A 21,095-nucleotide genomic window follows, 5' to 3' on the forward strand; every position below is an offset into this window, starting at 1 on the left:
GTTACGCGACACCACGAAGTGCAACATGACACCGCATATTTGCGTATACGCGTAGCTTTTAATTACTTTATTTTTGTATGTCTTAGTTTATAATATTGTAATGTAATTCCTTTATGTATTGTATTTTCTATGGGCCCTAGTTGCCTGAAATAAATTAACAAATAAAAAAAATAATATGGAGATGTGCGGTGTTGGTGCAGGTGGCGCAAGTGCCAGGCGGAGTGGGCGTCGCTGTACGCGCTGCTGGAGGCGTGCGGCGCGTGGCTGGACGGCGCGGAGCGGCGGCTGGCGGGCGCGGCGCCGGAGCTGGCGGCGCTGCGCGCGGAGCAGGCGGCGCGCGCGGAGGAGGCGGCGCGGGCGCGGGCGGCGGGGCGCGCGGTGGTGGCGGCGTGCGGCGCGCCGCTGTCGCGGCACGTGCAGGAGCAGCTGCAGCAGCTGGCCGAGCGCTGGCACGCCGTGGCCGCGCGCCTGCACACCGACACGTACGTCGCTCTGTTGCTCCGCGAGGACACTACTTTATCTTGCTGCTGCTTATAACCTTTCTTCTCAAAGCCGAAAGGACACGTCATATGTATTTGTTGTCATGTATATACGAGGAACTTATTACACGTTGTACAGAAGTGAACCGGAGGAACCGCCCACTACGGAAGCTACCACTGACACTGAACAGAGCGAGACGGACACGCAGTGGGCGGAGACGGCGCAGGCGCAGCTGCGCTCGGTGGCCGAGCTGCTGGACACCACGTGCGCCAACGTGTCGGACCGCACCTGCCTCGCCATCCGACACAGTCTCGTCAAGGTGACATCCCTGTCCGATATCTTTGTCTACTCCACCGATAAACTGTTCTTTCAGTCTACAATATAACATTTCATATATCTAAAGGTCATTTTCTAAAAAAGCATTAGCAGAAATTACCATGAAACACTGCCGTTTATTAAACTGTAGATTTGAATGAATATGTACGTGTATTACATTTTTATGTAACTCTTCATATATAGCTGGCCACAGGTTACCTTCACGCTGGACTATAGTAATGAGGACATCTTTAGATAATCGTAAATACATTTGTTTTTCCGCGGTGGAAGCCGGTACACTCGCGTCGGTAGTGTCGGCGCGAGACGCGGGCGACGTCACTCGCAAGTCTTACTGCGTTCTGCTCAGTGGATTTGCTTCGAGTCATTCTTTGTAAACTGCGTCACTATTGCGCTAAACTTAAGGCATATACATACATACTCTTATATTTCGCAAAAAGCAAATACATAAATATATAACTATCTGTACTAATATTATAAAGAGGAAAAAGGAGGATAAACTCCATAACTACTGGACCAATTTTAAATATTCTTTCACCATTACAAAGCTATACTATCTACGAGTAATATAGGCTATATTTTATCCCGGTGCGGGCAGTAGCTCCCATGGGACGCGGGTGAAACCGCGGGAAAACGGCTAGTCGTTGATAAAATGAGTGAGGACGTACATATATTGAGAGAGCCAGCGTGCCGGCAGAAGCAGCAACAAGCCGGCGCGCCATTCACGTCACTCGCGTCACTCCTCGCCGATATAAAAATAGCCGACGCAGTTATATTTACGACGGTTCACAAATAGATCGCTGTTTGTTTGTATTCTGATAAACACACGCCACGCGACGCCGTCGCTCTTTGTCAATGTTGCATTTCGGTTATGATTCAATCCTTATAGTCATGAATTCTGAGATTCATCTGCGCAACCTGTCAGAGTCGAGATCGCTGGGTACACGGGAAGCTATTCGCACTGTGGTCGAATCTTACGTATATATTGCTATTTAGAGGAGTGGATGCACACGGCGCCTCGTACAGTTGAGATATAACGGTTGCAAGTATTGCGCGCATTTCACATTCTACATCCAAGTGGTTGATGTTGTGCTAGCGTGGCACAAGTGCGGCAGACGGCGCGTCCCGGAGAGCGGCCGGCTCCGGCGCGGCCCACGACTTGAATTTTAATACATTGAATGCGCTTCTGAAATAAATATGTAAATGTATGAAGTGCAACAAGTACAACAAGTGCAGCGAGAGCACAGCGCGCGAGTATAAGGAAGCGCAGAGATAGGCGCGCGGTCGCCGGCACGCGGCTATTTCTGAAGCTATGAAAATATTCGTGTCCCATGCCGCGGCGCCACTGCGCGGCGCGGTTCCGCGAGTAGTGAGTGTAGTGACGCTACGTGCGAGTGCCGCGTCCGCGCGTCTGCTGACCCGCGCTGCTCTGAGCCGACTGTATGTAGTGTAACTACTTCTTTATTTCTGCATAAAGCCGCAGTGTTCGTACAATTTGTGCGTTGCGATGGTATACCCAATACGAGTATGTTGGAGAAATAACTTCCATTACATATTTATATGTCTACTTTAAATTCCTATTTATACAAATACATATTTATATCTACATATTTATATCTCATATATCTCGTCAAATAACTTTGCAATTCCGAAGCTTGTGAAGTGAAGTCAGCACAAAGATTTTAACCGTTGTGCAGTTTTGTCCAAAAATTGCAGAACAGTTCAACTTCAGAGCGGTTATGTTATTTGACGAGATATGTAACAGAAGTAAAAGAAGAACTCGTGGTCAAAGCCGTTTGAATCGATCAATCATAAAGTAAAGCAAGTTCGGACAGTTTTATTGGTCATGATAATAAGTGTTTATTATTGACTCGATTATGATCGTCATTAGTTTTTTCATTATTTCACTACAAGGTAAAAGCCTCTTTTCACACAATCACCTGGTTCATTCAAGGATGCGCGATATCAGAATTATTCTGAATAATATCAAGTGATCAAATCTGACATGGTAATGTTAGTTGAACCTAGTGAGGTGTGTTCCCGACGTGTCGAGCGCGTGGTGATGAGCGTGTGTCGTGCAGGCGCGCTCGGAGGAGCTGGCGGGCACGCTGCGGGAGGCGCGCGGCGGCGCCGAGCTGCGCGCGCAGCTGCAGGCGGCGCAGGGCAAGCTGGCGGCGCACGGGCTCTTCCTGGGCGACAAGCTGGCGGCGCTGGAGCAGCACAGCGCGCGCCTGCGGGCCGCGCTCACGTGGGCCAGCGACGCCGTCGCCGCGCTCGACGCCGCGCCGCCCGACCAGCGCCAGCAGAAGCTCGACGAGTTGGCGGTCAGTGTCGCTGCTTGTTTTTATTGTGTTATCGATGAGACGAGGTCTACTTGTAAGCTGGGGTGACGTGTCGCGGTGTGCAGGCGGAGTGCGCGGGCCGCGCGGCGGACACGCGGCGCGTGCTGGAGGCGCAGGCGGCGCTGGAGCGCGAGTGCGGCGCGGCGCGGCAGAGCGCGGCGGGGGAGCTGCGCGAGGCGGCGCTGCGCCTGCGCGACGCCTGGGCGCGCCTGCCCGCCCCGCCCGGTGAGTGCCGCCTTGTGTCGCTACAGCTTGCTGCCAGAGCTTGCCTAATCTTGCCTGTGTCGTCGCGCTATTGGGAAATAAACGGTTGGGATGCTAACTCCGCGTTTTATTCAATGTTACACACTAGAATAACCCTGATACACTCTAAATACTAGCCTGAAAAATGCACTAACATAATATTCTGAGGGACTGGCAGTCTGATGACTGGCGGCTGGGCACGGTAGTACACGCTCGAATTGTATTTGGTAGATGGTAGCTAATCCACTAACTCTCGCACGACACTACACTGTCGCTAATGGTAATGTCGACTGTAGCGTAATAACATTAACTTGTCTTGAAAACATAATGTTCACAACACATATCAACATGCATCAGACTGCGATACTAATGTTAAAAACATTTAATCACATAATAGGAATCATTCAATGTATCGAAACAAATATGATCGTGTGGTTACCCACTGAAAAATTATCTTAATGGCTCTTCACATAAAGTTTTATAGAAATCGTTTTCTTTGCGTGGTAACTTAATAAGGAAATTGTTCAAATATGTGTAACAAAACTAAATGTGCGGTCTGATGTAATAAGGAGAGAAATTACTTGGAGTGGCACAAACAATGGTACCTAGCAGCACTCAGCAGTCGCAGAAATCACAAGAGTGCAATTAACTATTCAATTTAAAAAATATAATATCAAATGCTACTAATAAATTAATAGTGCTTCCATAGTACCTACCTAATAGACATTTTCGTCAATTTCTGCGAATTTATCGTTGAGTTGTGATGTTACTGCAGTCAAAAACATATGCGTGTTGAATTATCTAATATCGGTCGGTAGCTAGTTGTTCCCAAACATTAGAATAGCAAGGCATCTGCATGCCCAGACGTGAGCTCATTTCCACTACAAAGAGCGGGCGAGGCGCGAGGCAGACGAGGCGCGAGGCAGGCGAGGCGCGAGGCGAGCGCGGCGCGACCACTGCCTTGCTGCGGCTGCTGCTCATGCACAGGTGTCACACTAACAAGAATGTTGTAGTAATCGCGATTTCTCGTCACTCGCGCCTCTCCAAATATTTTCACAAAGCTTGCAAACTGCCTTATTATTAGTGAGTTTGCGACTAGCGCTCAGTCGGGCTGGAATGCGGCGCACTACCCGCTCACGATAGCGACAGTCGGCTCTAAATACTAAACATTTTCTGCGAACATCTTGCTGCGAATCCTGCTTTCATTTCCAACGAAGCTCGGAAAGTGGGTCGACTGAAAGAGACACGGCCTACTTATCTGAGAACGTCGCTGCAAGACGAAAAACTGGAATAACAAACAATGGGCGGTGCGGCGCGACACAAAGCAAGTGGGCCGCCGCGCAATCAGCGCCCGCACTGTCTCATCTGCCGCCGCGCCAGTGCCGGCCGCACCGAGCCTGCCACTGCGGGGCACTCGCCGGTGTTCATGATCATTGTGAAGCGACATCTGGTTGCACCCTCGTCACTTATTTTTCTCACCATCCAACAAATTTCGCAATGATTATTTGTTATCGGTCATACTAGCTGTTATTGTATGTTACATTACCTACTGCTAAGTTTCAATCGTAAACATTCAAGCCCATTTTCACCAACAATCTCTTAATCTAAGTGCCACTTAGAATAAGGGCTCTCCCAATTTTGACATAAATAACTATGGATAAGGGATACCTAAACTTTGATGAAAACGAAATTCTTATTAAGTGTTCCGTAATAAATCTTAGGGGATCCCTTAATTTAGGTATTTGTTGGTGAAATTGAATATTCTCTGCTTGAAAATAATAAGTGTGACGACAGAAGTAAATTAGGGTATGCCTACAGTGCCCCCTACGGTAGATCCGCCACTGCTTATGACGATAATAATAAAAAACTGGAAATGTATAGGTATAAGCTTATCTGAAATATCGCATTCTTCTGCGCACTTCTGCATTTACGGTGCACGGCGTACTTAAAATACGGTAGTGTAAGCGTTATTGCAGCTCAGACGAGCTATGTCTACCTATGTATTTTAAAATGTTTAAGGCTATAATCGGCATACATATACATATATTCGGCCAGCAGACTGAGTACACTCTGTGTGCACTGCATATATTGTGGTGTGGTGTGGTGTAGGTGGCGCTCGACGGTGTCGGAATGTGCGAGTTTTGTGTCACGAGGTGTTTGTTGTTCATGCTGTAATGTACGCTCTGACAGTCGGAATGCGCTAATGCGCGACCAGTTCCATTGTCCGCCGAATTCAGCAACTGCCAAGCAATATCGTGTTGTATAAGTGTGCAGTGTTTACACACGTTGTAGCACTTGTAGGAATGTCTCGTACGTAGTGAGGGACCTTACAATTCTTCCCTTTTACCTAATGTTAGGCAGTGTATGTGTTTGGGACAAATGTTGTGAAGTCACGACGCTGCTCACTGTTCCTGCCATTAATAGCAGCATCTTAAAGGACTTGGTTCAATAACAATAATTATTAAGGTACATAATAATGAATGAACTACTTGTTTATGATTAACGCATGCGGCCGTATGAATGTAATCAGCTGGTTTGTGTTGGTGGTGGCTGGTGGCTGGTGCACTGGATATTGTGAACTAACGAGGTGTGAGTAGCTCGGCGGTGGTGGCCGCATCCGATGCACATTACATGACGTGTGAACCTCACGTGACTACATACACCGGTTTGGTTGGTTGCACCTAATCTTTATCTGTTGTGGTTCATTTTCTTCCTTGTTATAATAAGTTTTGTTGCTAAAACATAGTTTTTCTATTTCAGGTAAGTGCTAAATATATTAGTATGTCTACGGCAGTAGGTGAGTATACCCCGACCGGGCGGGACATTACCGCCGGCTGTACGGCTGAGAATTATTTGAATTCGCAGCTTTTACTGCACTCGGGAGCAATGGAATGTTTTATAAATCTAGTATTTCGATACCCGGAGTCCGCACAAATACCGCTCTACTGATTTACGAGTTTGTTTAAGAAAAGCTTTGTGAAGTAGTTCAGCCAAGATTTACTGGGTAGTTTCACTTAAGCTGGACGTAAGCTGCATTCTGTGGCCACATCAAGGTAAAATTAACCGTGCCATTGAATATTAATTTGGTTATGTTGTATGAGTAATTTATATACTATATAATATTTACTTAAACTATTTAAAACTAAAATAATTCAATTCAATTCTTTATTTGCGTTCCATATGTAATACAGGTGGTATTTTTATAAAGTTTAAACAATACATTAGAAACAATATGGACCCGGCATATAACACCTTTAAATGACGTAAGTAGGTAGTAATGTTGGCGGCTAGTAGGTCGCTCTTGTGTGGTCTTGCAGTAGTCCCTAATGAATTCAGTGAGTTGGTGTAGCTATAATATAACCGCGCGTCGTCGTACATTATCGTGCACGGTGCGGTGAGGTGCGCGAGCGCCACGCGGGAACACAATGCGACCCCATGTATTCCTTGTGCGGCCCGACGCTACGTGCTCTCGTAGCGATGCCTACGTTATTTCGCGCGCTCGTAGCTCTCGTAGCACGTCGGCCGCGTAGCAATGCAGTCGTAGCACTTCACTACAAAGTCGCGTTCGCTACGAGAATGCTACGTTAATGTTCCAACATGGTATTATTGGTATTATATAAACATAGCAGAGCCTAACAATCGAATCTTCATTCCTATGTAGTCTGCGTGAAAAGGAACTAAACGTTAAATGATAGGAGTAGATAGATTATTTCATTGACTAAATTAATAGAAATACCGACGCAAACAAACAACTAAAATGATCATCAGCAAGTAGTGCACTCTAAGTTATTTTAAATTTACAAGATTATTATTAGTATTTGTAGTATGTAGGTTGAATTGGCATTTAATCGTGTGTAAGTATAATACTATAAGAATAAGATATATGTACGGTGCGGGCTGCGTGATGCGTGTGTGAGGTGGTCGGTGCAGCCACGACGACATCCGCGAGGCGTCAATGAAACAAGGCAACATTGAGGCGTCGCGTGTCGCGGGCGGGGGCGGCGTGTGCGGGTGTGGGGGGGGGCGGAGGGTGCAGGGGATGGTTTCCCTCTCGTTGGGCGGCAGTGGCGGCAGTGGCGGCGGGGCGCGCACGCCGCACACACGCGCCCTGTCGCGACCCTCGCTGCACCCGCTGCAGATATCACGCGATCGATTCACACCTAATACAGAGCCCAAATATTCACTAAATCCACCTGATCAACCAAACTGTTGTTTACATTTGCACGAGACGCTCCGGCGTGCACGTGCCTCAGCGTTACAATAAAGTTTCTACTATTTACTCAGTTCACAGTTGATTAAGTTGAGCGCGCGAAAACTATTGTGATGTCACAACTAGTGGCGGGTACGAGCGCTTTGTGGCACTGAGTGTCAGTATAGAACACATTACATAGTTGTGAGTGAACATAGTAGTGGCCATGCCGGTGTGGAGTGTAGTAAGGCAGCAGTAATACCGCCGGTGTCCCCGCAGCGGTAAGTGTCGGCTGCGTCACGTGACGATGCTGTCAGCTGACTCGCGCTCTCCGGCAGCGTGGAGTAGTTCGTCACGTGACGACCCCCGCGGGGGATGAGCGTTATCTTATTATTTATTATGTCTTGCGCTACCCCTTGCACTTACAGTATCAGCCGCGCCCCCTGCAATCTTCTCATAATTCCATATTACTGCCAACTTTGTTTTTAAAATATTCTCGAAATGCATAAAATTGTATTTTATTTAAATTAACAGATTTTCAAACTAAAATAATAAATCTGTGTTCAGTAGTGTTTGAAAACCCTTCTCTATGTTGTGTTTTCGTTTTCTTTGTATTCGATTATTTAAATGTAATCCGTCCAACAAATAAAGCGGGTACTTATAACGCAGGTTGTAGTGTTGCACCGGCCACCTGTAGGCGCTGCAATGATTCAGCATCACATGCTCATTGCAAGGTAATGCGTCTGCGGCCGCACTCCGCGTGCGACACTGTGTGTGTGTGTGTGTGTAATCGAAAATTCAGTTTCGGGTGCGATACCGGCAGATCCAATTTACAAAGGTATAAATTATCGGCAGAAGAGACGAATTCCAATCGCTTACAAAGTTCTCTCACAAAAGAAGCAGAAACACGCGTGTATGGATTATCTGATAAGTAGGGCAGTCTCACGCATGTTTTATTCAGGGCCAGTCGCGAGGCTTCGGTTTTATTCAATAACGATATCACAAAACATTCGGCCGCGATCCGGGAATTAAACAAAAACACTCGCTACTCACGTAAGCTGCTTAACTTGCCGCCATTGTAAAAAGTAAAGAAAGGGTTGCCTTCAGTACCTTGCCCTTGTTTGTGATCATTGCGACAGAACGGATTATAATAATCTTACCTTCAGTGCAATTCCCTTTTAGATTGAAGTTTATCAAGTGCATATGATTGTAGGTACAAAGCAGACGTTGGCAGGAGGTGGTCGATCGCCGCAGAACGTATTTGTGGAGAGTGTGTGCTCTGTGTGTGCTACTGTCAGCAAACACTTTGTTCGCAACTTACTGACACTTACACGCTCCGATCGTCCCCAGACTTTTGTTGTGAAGCTCTATATACTGGTAATGTTATGAAGACGCATGTTAGTACACAATCGCTCCCATCCATATAGAACCACCAGGCGGGGGCAGCAGTGCGAACTGATAGTCAAACATAATATATCAGTGCATACAGTAACAGCAAGCTTTTAGCTGATGGCTGCAGCGGCCGGCGCACTGCTCTGCTCAATGTGTAGTAGTTGCAAAGCCGAGGCTGGTGCATATTTTCTACTGAATATTACTGATTCAGCCGAAAATACTTAATTTGCTTAATATTCAGAAAAAATGGCCTTAGAGTGAGGAAGCCGGTAGTGGAGTCACTCGACCGTTATCTCGTATCCACTAGTGTGTTCGACGTGAACACGTATCGAGCGTACAGTCGAGCAATCCGCATGAAGTGGCACTTCAGCAACAGCCGACAGCCGTAAAACAAGAGCGAGGTCAAGGTCAGGTCCGCCATTACTTGTCTCGTTAACTCGCAGCTACAAGACGCGGGTAATGGCTGCGAGGCGAACTAGCGCGCCGACATCCTACGGCGGTAGCGAACCTATATTCACTCATATCGGTACTTATGTACAATCACTCACCACTTAGATAAATACTATAAACGGGTAACGTCTACATAGTTTTCACATTACTTACGACGCGAGATTTGCAGAATCGGAATCGAACCCACACACTCATACTTGAGAGGTTGGTTCTTTACCTACTAGGCTACCATGACTTCTACACCCAGATGTGCGCGTAATTTATTAGTTTTCTACAAAATCAATTAAAATAAACATAGTGTTCGGTAACAGCGTGCCGGTATGTCGCGCGTATGTCGAGCGCGTTTCATTACGCGGAACTCAGATTTAGTGACACTTAACTGTTTACTACTGACAATATTGTAGCGGTTGTGTGTCAGTCGAGTTATTGCTGGATACTCGTGACTATATAGTGCTACGTTCATGTCTTTACATTGATGTTAAACATGCGCTAGTTCGAAAAGTGTAGAAATGGTTTTATTGTAACTATAGAAAGAGAAGCTGAATCATAGGAATACTTATTGCTACTTCGGTTCAGAGAGCCTAGTGCGAGTTTTGCAAGTTAACTTTTTCGATGCGAAGAGTAACATACCATTGAATCACGTAGCACTTATCTTAGAATTGTTTATTTAATAAAGACTGTCATCAGTACTTGGTCGTATTACACTTGAGCTCACTTTTGCGAGTGTAATCATTATTAACCGTCAAAATGAATGAAGATGTCATATCTAAATCATGTGACGTAGCATACGACTCTTTATTTCAATAGACTTATAATTACGTATCCAGTTGCGAAAGCTGTCAAAACTCGGAATCAGCACTCAGGTTATCTGGAGAGCGTCTCCGCAGTTTGTTGTGAGGATGAGCCGCGCGGGGCTGCTGCCGAGGTGTGCAGCGCACCGGCCGTACGGCCTCACGGTTAGCTTGGAAACTGCAATAACACTTTGTCAGCGTTAAATTAAAATATAGTAGATAGTTATCTAAAGGAAGTCTTACAATATTTTCCGAGAGTTTTGAGTTGTTATATATTTTGGTATTTGTACTTTCATAGGACTAAAAAAGTCGTGTTGGCCTAGTGGGTAAAGGACCAACCTCTCGAGTATAAGGGCGCGGGTTCGATCCCAGGTCAGGCAAGTACCAATGCAACTTTTCTAAGTTTGTATGTACTTTCTAAGTATATCTTAGACACCATTGGCTGTGTTTCGGATGGCACGTTAAACTGTAGGTCCCGGCTGTCATTGAACATCTTTGGCAGTCGTTACAGGTAGTCAGAAGCCAGTAAGTCTGACACCATTCTAACCAAGGGGTATCGGGTTGCCCGGGTAACTGGGTTGAGGAGGTCAGATAGGCAGTCGCTTCTTGTAAAGCACTGGTACTCAGCTGAATCCGGTTAGACTGGAAGCCGACCCCAACATGATTGGGAAAAGGCTCGGAGGATGTACTTTCATAGGACTAGGGGCTCCGGCTCCTCCGGGTCTTGTTCCTCAATGTCTGCTGATGATGAGCCGGCGTGAGGGCAGACTAAACACAAAAACACTGCCGTATGTTTGTACTAGGGCATAAAACAACTAGATATTAACCAGACTTATTTTGGATCAGCATTCGTACTGCCACAGGGTAGACAGATAAAGTGGAAAGTCCTATACATCTAGTAAGAATTTTCCCTTATTGTGTAGTTCAGACGTGGTGGTGTCCCGCGTCCAGCACATATTTATGTTATGAGCGTCGCTCGGCGGCGTCCACTTTGTTTCAACTTGCCTCTCTGTCGAGCGGTCAGTGTGTGTGTGTGCAGTGTGCTGTGTATGTGTGTGTAGATGATCGGTTCCTGTTCGTTATTGAGACATGAATCATGTTTTATTGTCGTGCTGTTGAAGCCTGTGCGCACAACTGAACTCCTATATTTCAAAACGAAAAACTAAACGCAATAGCACTGCGACAAAATGAATTCGAAGCTAGCTGGCCATTTTAACAGACTCTTGGTCTTTATGCCGTTATACCTTTCACATCATATACCGAAGTAAAAGTCTTACAATACTAAGAACAATCCCTACTAATACTATAAATGCGAAAGTCACTCTGTCTGTCTGTCTGTCTGTTACGCTTTCACGTCTAAACCATTGAACTGATTTTAATAAAATTTGGTACAGAGATAGAGTTGACCTTGAGAAAGAACATAGGATAGTTTTTATCCCGGACTTTTGAAGAATTCTCTTGGAAACGAGATAACTGAACTCTACGCGGGCGAAGCCGCGGGCGGAAGCTAGTAACAAATAAAATGTTACTTATACAAACGCCCATACATACGGACACTATATACATATAGTATGTTTCGTGGACATAGTATGTACGGTTAATAAATTAATGAGTGCGTAGAGACCAACATGCACAGCCGTGTAGCGCAGACGGACAGACGATAATAGCTAATTGTGTGTGATGTGTGTAGTTACGAACGTGTGCACGGAGACACACGCGGTGATCACTAGTATAGTGAGCGCATTAAGTCTAGACCGGCGGCGACCAGCAGTGCCGCCTGGCAAGCTGCCAAACCCTCGTTTGTGCACGCGAATAATACCACCACTTAGCTTTTTTGTTCATGCAATATTTTATAAATACTAAGCGTCAATAAATTGTGAAAAAATACAATATATACACTTCATAGTGCACAGTGTCACGTTATTTGTACACAAGTAGATAGTAGTAGTCGCACTTATAATAACACTCGCAGAAGGCCACGAGCTGACCACGCGCCACCCTGCGGGCTAGGCAAGTCGCAGTCACTACCAAATTCTCGTAGTTTACATTTATTATTGTTCATATGTATTTATTACCTAGGAACTATCTCGTTGGTCTAGTTACCATAGAGCACGAGGTCTCGGGTTCGTTTCCCAGGTCGACCTGAAATCTGTGGGTTTCAGAAATTTTCACAAAGCAGCCCGCAGTCTGGAACTTGGTAATTGATACACTCGTGCATCGGAGAGCACGTCAATGCTCCTGATCTTTCTCCGGTAGTGTTGGATTTCCGTCCCATCGAGCTATGAGAGTGAAGGAATAATACTTATATCCTGCGCGTTATTAGGTACCTAGCTGTCACGGAACTTGAAGACTTTCTATCTTTCTACTGTCTCAAACAAAATGAATGAAGTTTTTATTGGAGTAGTGCGTGCTGGATGTCGTTACGTCCACCGGCCGGGCCCCGGATGATAGCGCGGGTCGGGCGCGGCGGAATATTCACGCTATCAGCAGAATACTCACTGCACTTCAAATCTGATAATCCGAACATGATGAAAATGCGTCATCATATTATACAAATTATAATATGATGTTTTGCAATGTTCATTATTTGATTCTCTGTATGAGTGGCGTGCTAAAGCGCGGGGTGAGGTGGGCCGCTAGCGAGCGCTGGCTGCGAATGCGTTTGCCATGAGCCGCGTCGCTGACGTCGCGCCGCTGTGTAATTACTCACCTACCGCGCTTTTGTTCTGTTTTATTTCTGCTCCCGACTAGATGTTAATTCAATAATAAAACGCTCATAATAATATGATGTAAATATAGAAATGAAAGGGCTTAGCAGCTTGCACTGTGGTTTAATACAATAAGGCGGCATCACGCGGCGGTTTATGATGTGATTTCGTGTATAATATTGGCAGCAAACAGACAAACACCGAACATTGTTGCATTTTATTATGAATAGAGGTTTAATATTTGTCGGGAAGCAACTGTTTCAGGCATAAAGCCGTCGTTAGAGCCGCGTGCGCTACACTTTACGATGCATTCACGGCGGAGTGTCTGCTTGTACCCGCGCCCAGGGGTCACAACTTTCAGTAGCACTCCTACTTATAGGAACTTAGGTTTCAACTTTATTAGACAGAAAGATGTTTTTGTGTGTAATTGATTATTGACTGATGCAATATTCACGATAGCCGATATGAAACAGCCAGTGCTGCTAAGTCGTACAATTAGGCCTTAATAATAAAGTGTTAGGATCGCTGTTAACCTGATTATCTCGCATGGTGTGGGGTGCGACGTATCACCGGGGCGGGGGTGACGGGAGAGTGTGCGGGGAGAGGGGGGGGGCTCGCTCGTGATCTATGACAGTACGTACAAACGATCCCATGACTATTGTGCACAGATGATCACTACCTGCGACATATGCGAACTGTTGTTGCCTACAAGCAGAAGGAATCATATAGTCGACGTGACACATTATTCGCTCGCGTTTGGGATTAATAATTCTAACTAAGTAACGCAACGTTAAGTCTGATTTCGGAGTACTTGTGTACGTAATATCTATTCACAATAAAGCACACTAGGTAGGGGCGAGATATTAACTAGAATGTTGCAAAACGCAACCCTTACCCATATATCAGCAGATAATTTCAAGGTAGACCGTAACTATCATTTAGCCGGCACGACAGGAGCGAGGGCTGAACTTTACCCGGCTATATTAATTTAGCCGGATCATCGCTCCGGTGTAATCCGGGCCGGTCCCGGGCGGCGGCACGATGGCTCCCGGGAGAATGCGCGGATTACCGCACCGACCTGCGGTACCCTAACATATGTGTAGAAGAACCACCCCGTACATACATTGCCGCAATTATTTCTGACAGGATTTTATAAGGAGATACTGGAGATATGCCATTACGCCTAAATAATGTCTGTGTATCGATTGCGTAATGTAAATGTACAGAGTGGTACTTCTGCGTCGAGTGTGTGTGTCGCGAGTAGCGTCGGAGTGCTAGTGAAAGTAGTGACAGCGTGGCGGTCGCGGTAGTGATGAGTGCGGCGCCGGTGACGTCACACCGCAATAACAGATATTCTGTCTGAACCCTGCTGCAGCACCTACTGCACCTCTATATGTAGTTATTCAAGTTCACGAAAAAGCAAAATGGTGATCCATCCATCGGGCGTAGCTTTGCTAATAGCAATTCGGAAATCTGAAAGGGATTTCAGATTTAAGTTGCTGTATGTTTGTCATAACTCATAATATTGCAGCAGTGACTATTACTTGCTCTACAGCTTAATGTGTGCTATTGTCTGTTGCTCGATATTACGTGAATTATGTATTACCTACTATTTCCGCAATAGCTCCTGTGTAGATAGATGTACACCTACTTAAATACCTAATGGTACGATGTCGAGGAGTACTAATGCGTAGACAGTCAAAGACATCTCCATAACTATTTAGCAATCGTGCGATTTACGTTTTTTGGGGGCCATGTTTGGTCACCAAGTTTTATTTCGACCAAAAATTGGGTTCGCGACACCCGAGTACCGAACTTATTACGTGTGTGACACTCTCGGAACTCTCCTCATTAGTGCGTCAGTGAGAACATACAAATTAATGCAATTTAAAATATTAAATTGGATTCCAATAAGGCTATTGACAGCTTGAATAATTCCGTGAGCGAGGGTACTCGTCGCGCGGCTGCTAATTGATAGTGTAAGCATCACATCTACTATGTATGAGCTGTCCGATACTCTATTGTGTACACTACTCACTACTCAGTTCTACTAAGCTATTAGTCTGTTCTTACCTACGAATGAAGTTGAACACCAGTTTATTATATTCGCTGTCAATCCCTCTTTTATTTTAAAGAAAAAAAAAGACCGCGTTTAAACGCATAGAATTCCAATGTTTGTTTTACCAAGCTATTTATGGTGTTAAGCTCAGCTTTGAAGTAGCCATTGACGTAATTGATAACTAGTAAGTAAAGCCGACGCCCCTCCGGTGAGTGCGAGCTCTCCGCGCTAGCGCAGCACAAAGCCAACGTCTGCACCTAATCGCGGCACAACGAGCCCTAAACAATAAACATAAACATCCCCCTCCCGCCCCGGGCGCCTGCGCCTCTCCCCCGAGGGGCGAAGCCCGAGGGTGCTGTCTGAAGCACTGGCGGCACTGCAGCCTGGCATCGAGGGACTCACAATGATATTTGTTTTGAAGTTTCGAGTAGTATTTCCATATTGCTTTGATATGCGAATGTGATATTGCAGCGAGTGGCGTCACGGTCGCCCTTTGCGTCTGCGAGGGTGGCTTCGTTAGTAATGCCTCGTATTTGTCTTCTACTAAACTTACCGGATCGTTTATTATTTTCACATCAGTTAATAATGGCTACAAATCAAGTTTGTACTTCTGCCCCGTAGCGGGATAAAATATAGCCAATGTAACTCGGAAATATTTTGTAGCTTTCCAATAGTGAAAGTGATTTTTAAAACGGTTCAGTTTTGAGTATTTTTTTCTTAGGTGTGGTAAATAAATAAAAAAATAAAAATAAAATACATTTATTTCAGGTAATCATAACCCATATTGTTACATACAATTAAAGGTTACAGGTAAAGGTCGGGGATTAGATTTTTGTCAAATTCCAATGGTGTCGTACACGAATACTTTTCTGTAGCAGCCACGTTCAGTGCGTAGCGTAGGTGAGAGTGATAGAGAGCGCGAGTGCAGGCAGGCGCGAGGGTGTCGCGCGCCGAGCACCCTTCACCACAACTAGCGGAAAATAAGCACGAGTCGTGAGCCGTCGCCGGGACACTTGCCCACGCTGCATAACCACACAATAATACGTCATAATGCATTACACACCGCGGATTCATGGACACAAAGAAGCTTGTAGTGCATTCATAAAATCAGTAGTTAAAGCCTTTTCCAGTAAGTACTAACAACAGCAATAGTTAACTGTGTGTCGCGTTAACTTGTGTCTTGTTACAAGTAAGCCTGTCCTGTTCACAATAGCTTCTAGTCGTGATGGGTGCAAAGTGTATTCTTCCATTAAAGCCATTCAACAGGTTACCGCAGCATATAAGTATTCCTGCAAAGTTACAATACGCCTTTCCCGATTATTTAGAGTTAGAACATTCATTTCCCTAGCAACTTCGTAAGTCTGTAAAAATCGCGTTCTTTACTCATTTTCGTTTTGTAAGCTTTTGAAACAATATGTTTTTGCGGAGGCTCCCATACACTCGTGTACGAGATCAGAAGAGGTAGTCCATGTAAAATAACGGATGTTGAGATAAGCTAGTAAGTACAAGTGGTTCGTTTCTATGGCGATAACCCGATATCGAGCGCTCCGCGCCGGTACATCTCTAATGGAAATTAATGAAACGCAAACTGACAGCTTTCAGCGTCATCAATATCGCTTCAAACGGAAACTTGTTGTTTGCGCCTTCGAGGTTGATTGATCAATCAATACCGACTAGCTCGCCTACAATTATACGGTAACCGTAGCCCCCTGGAACCGCGAGGGGTGCCCTGCCAGTCCTCAGAGCATCTCACTTCTACTGCTCATTAAGTGATCCATCTGAGACGGTGAGCAATATGACTAAATTCATTATCTTGAAATTACATCTCCCCACGGAAAGAGGTTTGGTATTGAAACTCGTCGAGTTATATGAAATGTATGATACTACATGTTTGCCAGGAGCGGGGGAAGTCAAACAAGCAGTACATAGCTCAAACACACGGTTATTAAGCTCGGAACAGATGTAATTATGTACATTGGATTGACTCATAACTGCGAGGGTGTGTTTGGCGGTGGTAATGAAGCCTCTGTGACGCTCGCGTTTGTGTACCAGCGGTAAGGTTTATTAGCGCGGCATCTCGCGGTAGGCACGCTGGAGCCGTTTCATACCACACGGACACTGGGAGTATACGACCAAGGTCCATTTAAAGCTTCCCATGGTTATATAAATGATTATTTTTACATTTTCAGGCTAGAATTCATGAATGTAGCGGGTTAATTAGTCGGTGTAGAAGTTCACTGTTATGTAAATGTCTAGCCGACGACAAGCGAATGTCTAGCACGACGCCAGTTTGTGTGGAGCTGCTCTAACGCTCTTCACTATAGCTAACTTGTGATGCTGCGGCACATAGTAGTGGCGGAGTTGCACGCGAGCTCGGTGCCTGCCATCTAGATAAGTGTTAATGTTGTCTGAGCGATCCCTAGTGTAACGACACAAAACTGTAAACTCATTTCTAGATGAATGTTCAATATAAAATATAATTATTCATACAATTGTCTGAGTTGCATGCCTCAATATTATTCGATTTTCACGTTACTGTGAATATTATTTTTTACAAAGTCAAAGATAAGTTAATAACCCAGTTCCTAAACCGGATAAAATTCAAAAACATAAAGCAAGATTACTCACAGCAGCAACACCTACTACTATCAAGAAACATTGTAGGCTTGAATAGTTCAGTAGAAGAATCCCCAACAGGGTAGCGTCGATAGAAGCTCGCTACACCTGCCCCCCGGCGCCGCCCGCGTGCCAGGTGTCTGCCGACCTTTAATTAAAACTTTTTTAAGGTAAAATGTGATTCTCCGTAAAGTTTGGGTGTTTAGGCGGAAAGAAAATTAACCGCTGGGAGTCAGGCTAGATAGTTGTTCTTAAACAGTCTGTTCGCGTTTCGTTTTACACGGTTACGTGTTAGAGGTGGACTAAAGAGTATTAAACTAAGCTTGCCTAGGAACTTTGATGCCACATTAGAGGTCACATTATTTAATTCAACTTTTGCTGGTTCATACAAGAGGGTCATATTGTGTATCCTGTGAACGAGGATTACTCAGGTGTTGTTCCATTCAGCCATCGACATTGTAACCAAGACTTCATTGCACTAGGCGAGAAGTTTGTTTTTGATCCCACTACCACACGCGAATGACAGAAACTATCGTGGTGTCCGCTCTATAATCGAGATTGATGCCTTGAAGGTGTTTAATCGATGGCCGCTATTTATTTCCCAACGATGGCAATCAGCCGGGCGCGAATGTATCTCCGTCGCTGGTGTCGCGCGGTGTCGGACGCGAGCTGTCCCCGTCTGATGAAGACTGATGGCTACCTGCAGCCTCCGGGATCTTCGCGGGCGTCGCGTGCGGCCGTGATCATCCCGGATTACGTGCGGCGCGCCCCCGGATTATACGGGATTGTGTGGCAACAGTGCGGCCGCCGGGAATAATGCACTGCTTTATAACAATGTTCATTTAAATGGAGATTACTTTATCTTTGCAAATAATTCTACTTTATCTTTATTCTGCGAAATGGCAAACGTGTTAAATGTGATTCAAGTTTTGCTTGAGATACCGATATCGTTATTTGTTAGTCACGTTATTATAACTTTTATTTAGTCTGTTTCATCGGGTAATACTGATGTGGTCTCGAGTAGTCAGTGTGCGGCACATGGCCGACATGAGACGGCACTCGCAGCGCACCGGCAGAAGCCGCTCGGAGAGGCATTAGATCCCGCGGTCGACACTAAGCCCACCTGATTGCCGTCTCCACGCGCGATGTCGGGTGATTGACACCGATCGTCTGACATCGGCCCGTCATGTCGCGTGTCGGAGTGCAAATGTACACCCAGCGGATTACACCGGGATTAGGTTTGTGCAGCCTATATGAGCTGCATGTTAGCGATCAACTCACAGTTTTCAATAACACGGTTACCTGTAAGTACTGAAAAAAACCTGTGTTTGGCTATTTTTGCTGAAACATTATATTTTTTTATATTTTACCGAATTAATATAGTTTATTTCTAAGAACAAAATGATACTGCCAAACCATACATTATTAGATTTGGTGACTCCTGCTTGATAAAAGCTCACAATCAGTAGCAATTGAATAAAATATAATGTTTAAATTGAAATTGGAGGAAGAGCCATATTTTTTTATGACTCCAATATCTTAACCCTTAACTGTAGAGCATTTCAATAAGCCATGCTAGAATTTTCATATGAAAATGATCGCTTAGGAGAGATGTCTCGCGAGCGGTTTAATATCGGCCCTTATTTGCGGATTAGGCGGGATGAGCCGGAGGGTCGCTCGTACTTTCGTGCCAACACACTTAATTATGTGGTAATATATGAATTTTAATTATGGGAACTCATTTGCTGACAGCTGGGGACGACGGCTTTCTAGCATTTTATTGGGCATTGCTAGCTTCGGAATTCGACCCTCGTGTGTTTGCGATTTTATTTGCTTCATGTTTTAAGGAGTTAATTACTTTGCGGATAAACACATCCATACAACGTGTTATTACAAAAAAAATACAATATGTTATAAATATAAAATAATAATAAAACACATTATAAATGTATTGTGTTTAGATATAACCAATACACGTAGCAAGGTATGTAAGGCATTATAAAAATATATTTAGATCCCAGTTAGAGTGATGTAATTAAGCAGAAGGCTGTCGTGCGTGGGCGCCGTTTCCGCCATTAGCGATGATGTAACCTATCTAATGGCGGCAAGCTTGTCGTGCAGGAACATGCGCAGAAGGCTCACTCACCACGCTCTTCTAACATATCTGCGAAGAGACTAACTCGGGCACACAGCAGCCTTACAAATAACTTGATGACCAGTTCTCTATAGTTGGATATTGAAGGAACTTGTAGACTCATATTTACTGAATGAAATTACAGTGCTTTATGTGACTGGCATTTACTCTGCATCAGTTTCGACCTTGTCTGTACTATTAGGGTTTTTTTTTGTGGGAATGGAATAACATTGATAGATACATCCAATATCATGATATTCTTGTTAGTGAATCTTCTGAGCGCGCGGTATTGTCAGTTATGTTCGCATAACCGCGTGAAGCTATAGTCAGGCGGAGTCAGGCGACGTCGTTAGTGTGAGCTCACGTGAGAACGCCATCGCTACTCCCAACTCCTGATAGTTATACTATCAGAAAGTCATTGTTCGCCGAATGTTACTTGTAAATAGGTAAACCTAGAATGGTGCGGTGCTGCCAGCTAAACATAACGAGGAGTTGCGAGTTATTGTTCTTAATCGATCATATTGATATTATTTAGTAAAAGTTTAATTAATTGCTCGTCTTGGGGTTTTAAATACATTTTAATAAAGAACGTCAACGTCACCACTTTATGGGTATAACCTGTGTAGACGTATGGTAGTTTTTGTTTCACTGTCGCCACTCTAGTTTGTTTTTGTCTCAAGCTTCAAACGAATCAAATATGTTTTTAGATTTGTTTTTATAATGACATTTTTTTTTGCGAAATCATTGGTGATGGTCGCGATTAAATTTTGAAATATTCGAATACCTATCATATAACAGCCCTCAGTGGAAGTGTGATCGATACTAGCTGTGTTAGTGTCGTCGTCAATACGAGACAGAGTTGTTTCCTCCCTGTGTGGTTGTTCCAGAATATTCGTTCGGGATCGCATACAATTTGGCAACCGTTATGACTTGAGTAAACTCCTGGTAAACGGTAATTAGTAGTAGCAGTAGTGTGCGCGATACTTGCCTCGGGACTCAGGAGTTCACTAAATGTTCAGAAAGGACATTGTTCCGGCTCCATACATGTTCTGCCTAAGAACCGTTCGAATGGAAAGTGACTTCTATAAACTCTTAAAATTATATGGAATCCTATGAAATAAGTTTTCACGAACGGACACTTCAGGAAACTAAAATAATTACGAAAAAAGTTAATATTTTGAGGTTATAAATAAAAAATAACCAAGCTTGCGTGAAATATCAGAGTAGTATTATCAAACTACACTATACAAAATATCAACAATACTATGTACAGCTCTATATGTTCTCTTCTAGATCTAGGAAAAGACTACTCTACTAGATACTAGGAAAAGAGATAGTACCTAGTCAAGTTTAAGATA

The 21,095-nt window shown here is 44.6% G+C and overlaps 1 pseudogene; it reads left to right on the forward strand.

The window, feature by feature from the left end:
- The window catches only part of LOC124641066, a 425,796-nt pseudogene that overhangs the window by 43,053 nt on the left and 361,648 nt on the right, over positions 1-21,095 (forward strand).

This window comes from Helicoverpa zea, chromosome 21, assembly GCF_022581195.2.
Source record: "Helicoverpa zea isolate HzStark_Cry1AcR chromosome 21, ilHelZeax1.1, whole genome shotgun sequence".
In the NCBI taxonomy this organism is placed as follows: domain Eukaryota; kingdom Metazoa; phylum Arthropoda; class Insecta; order Lepidoptera; family Noctuidae; genus Helicoverpa; species Helicoverpa zea.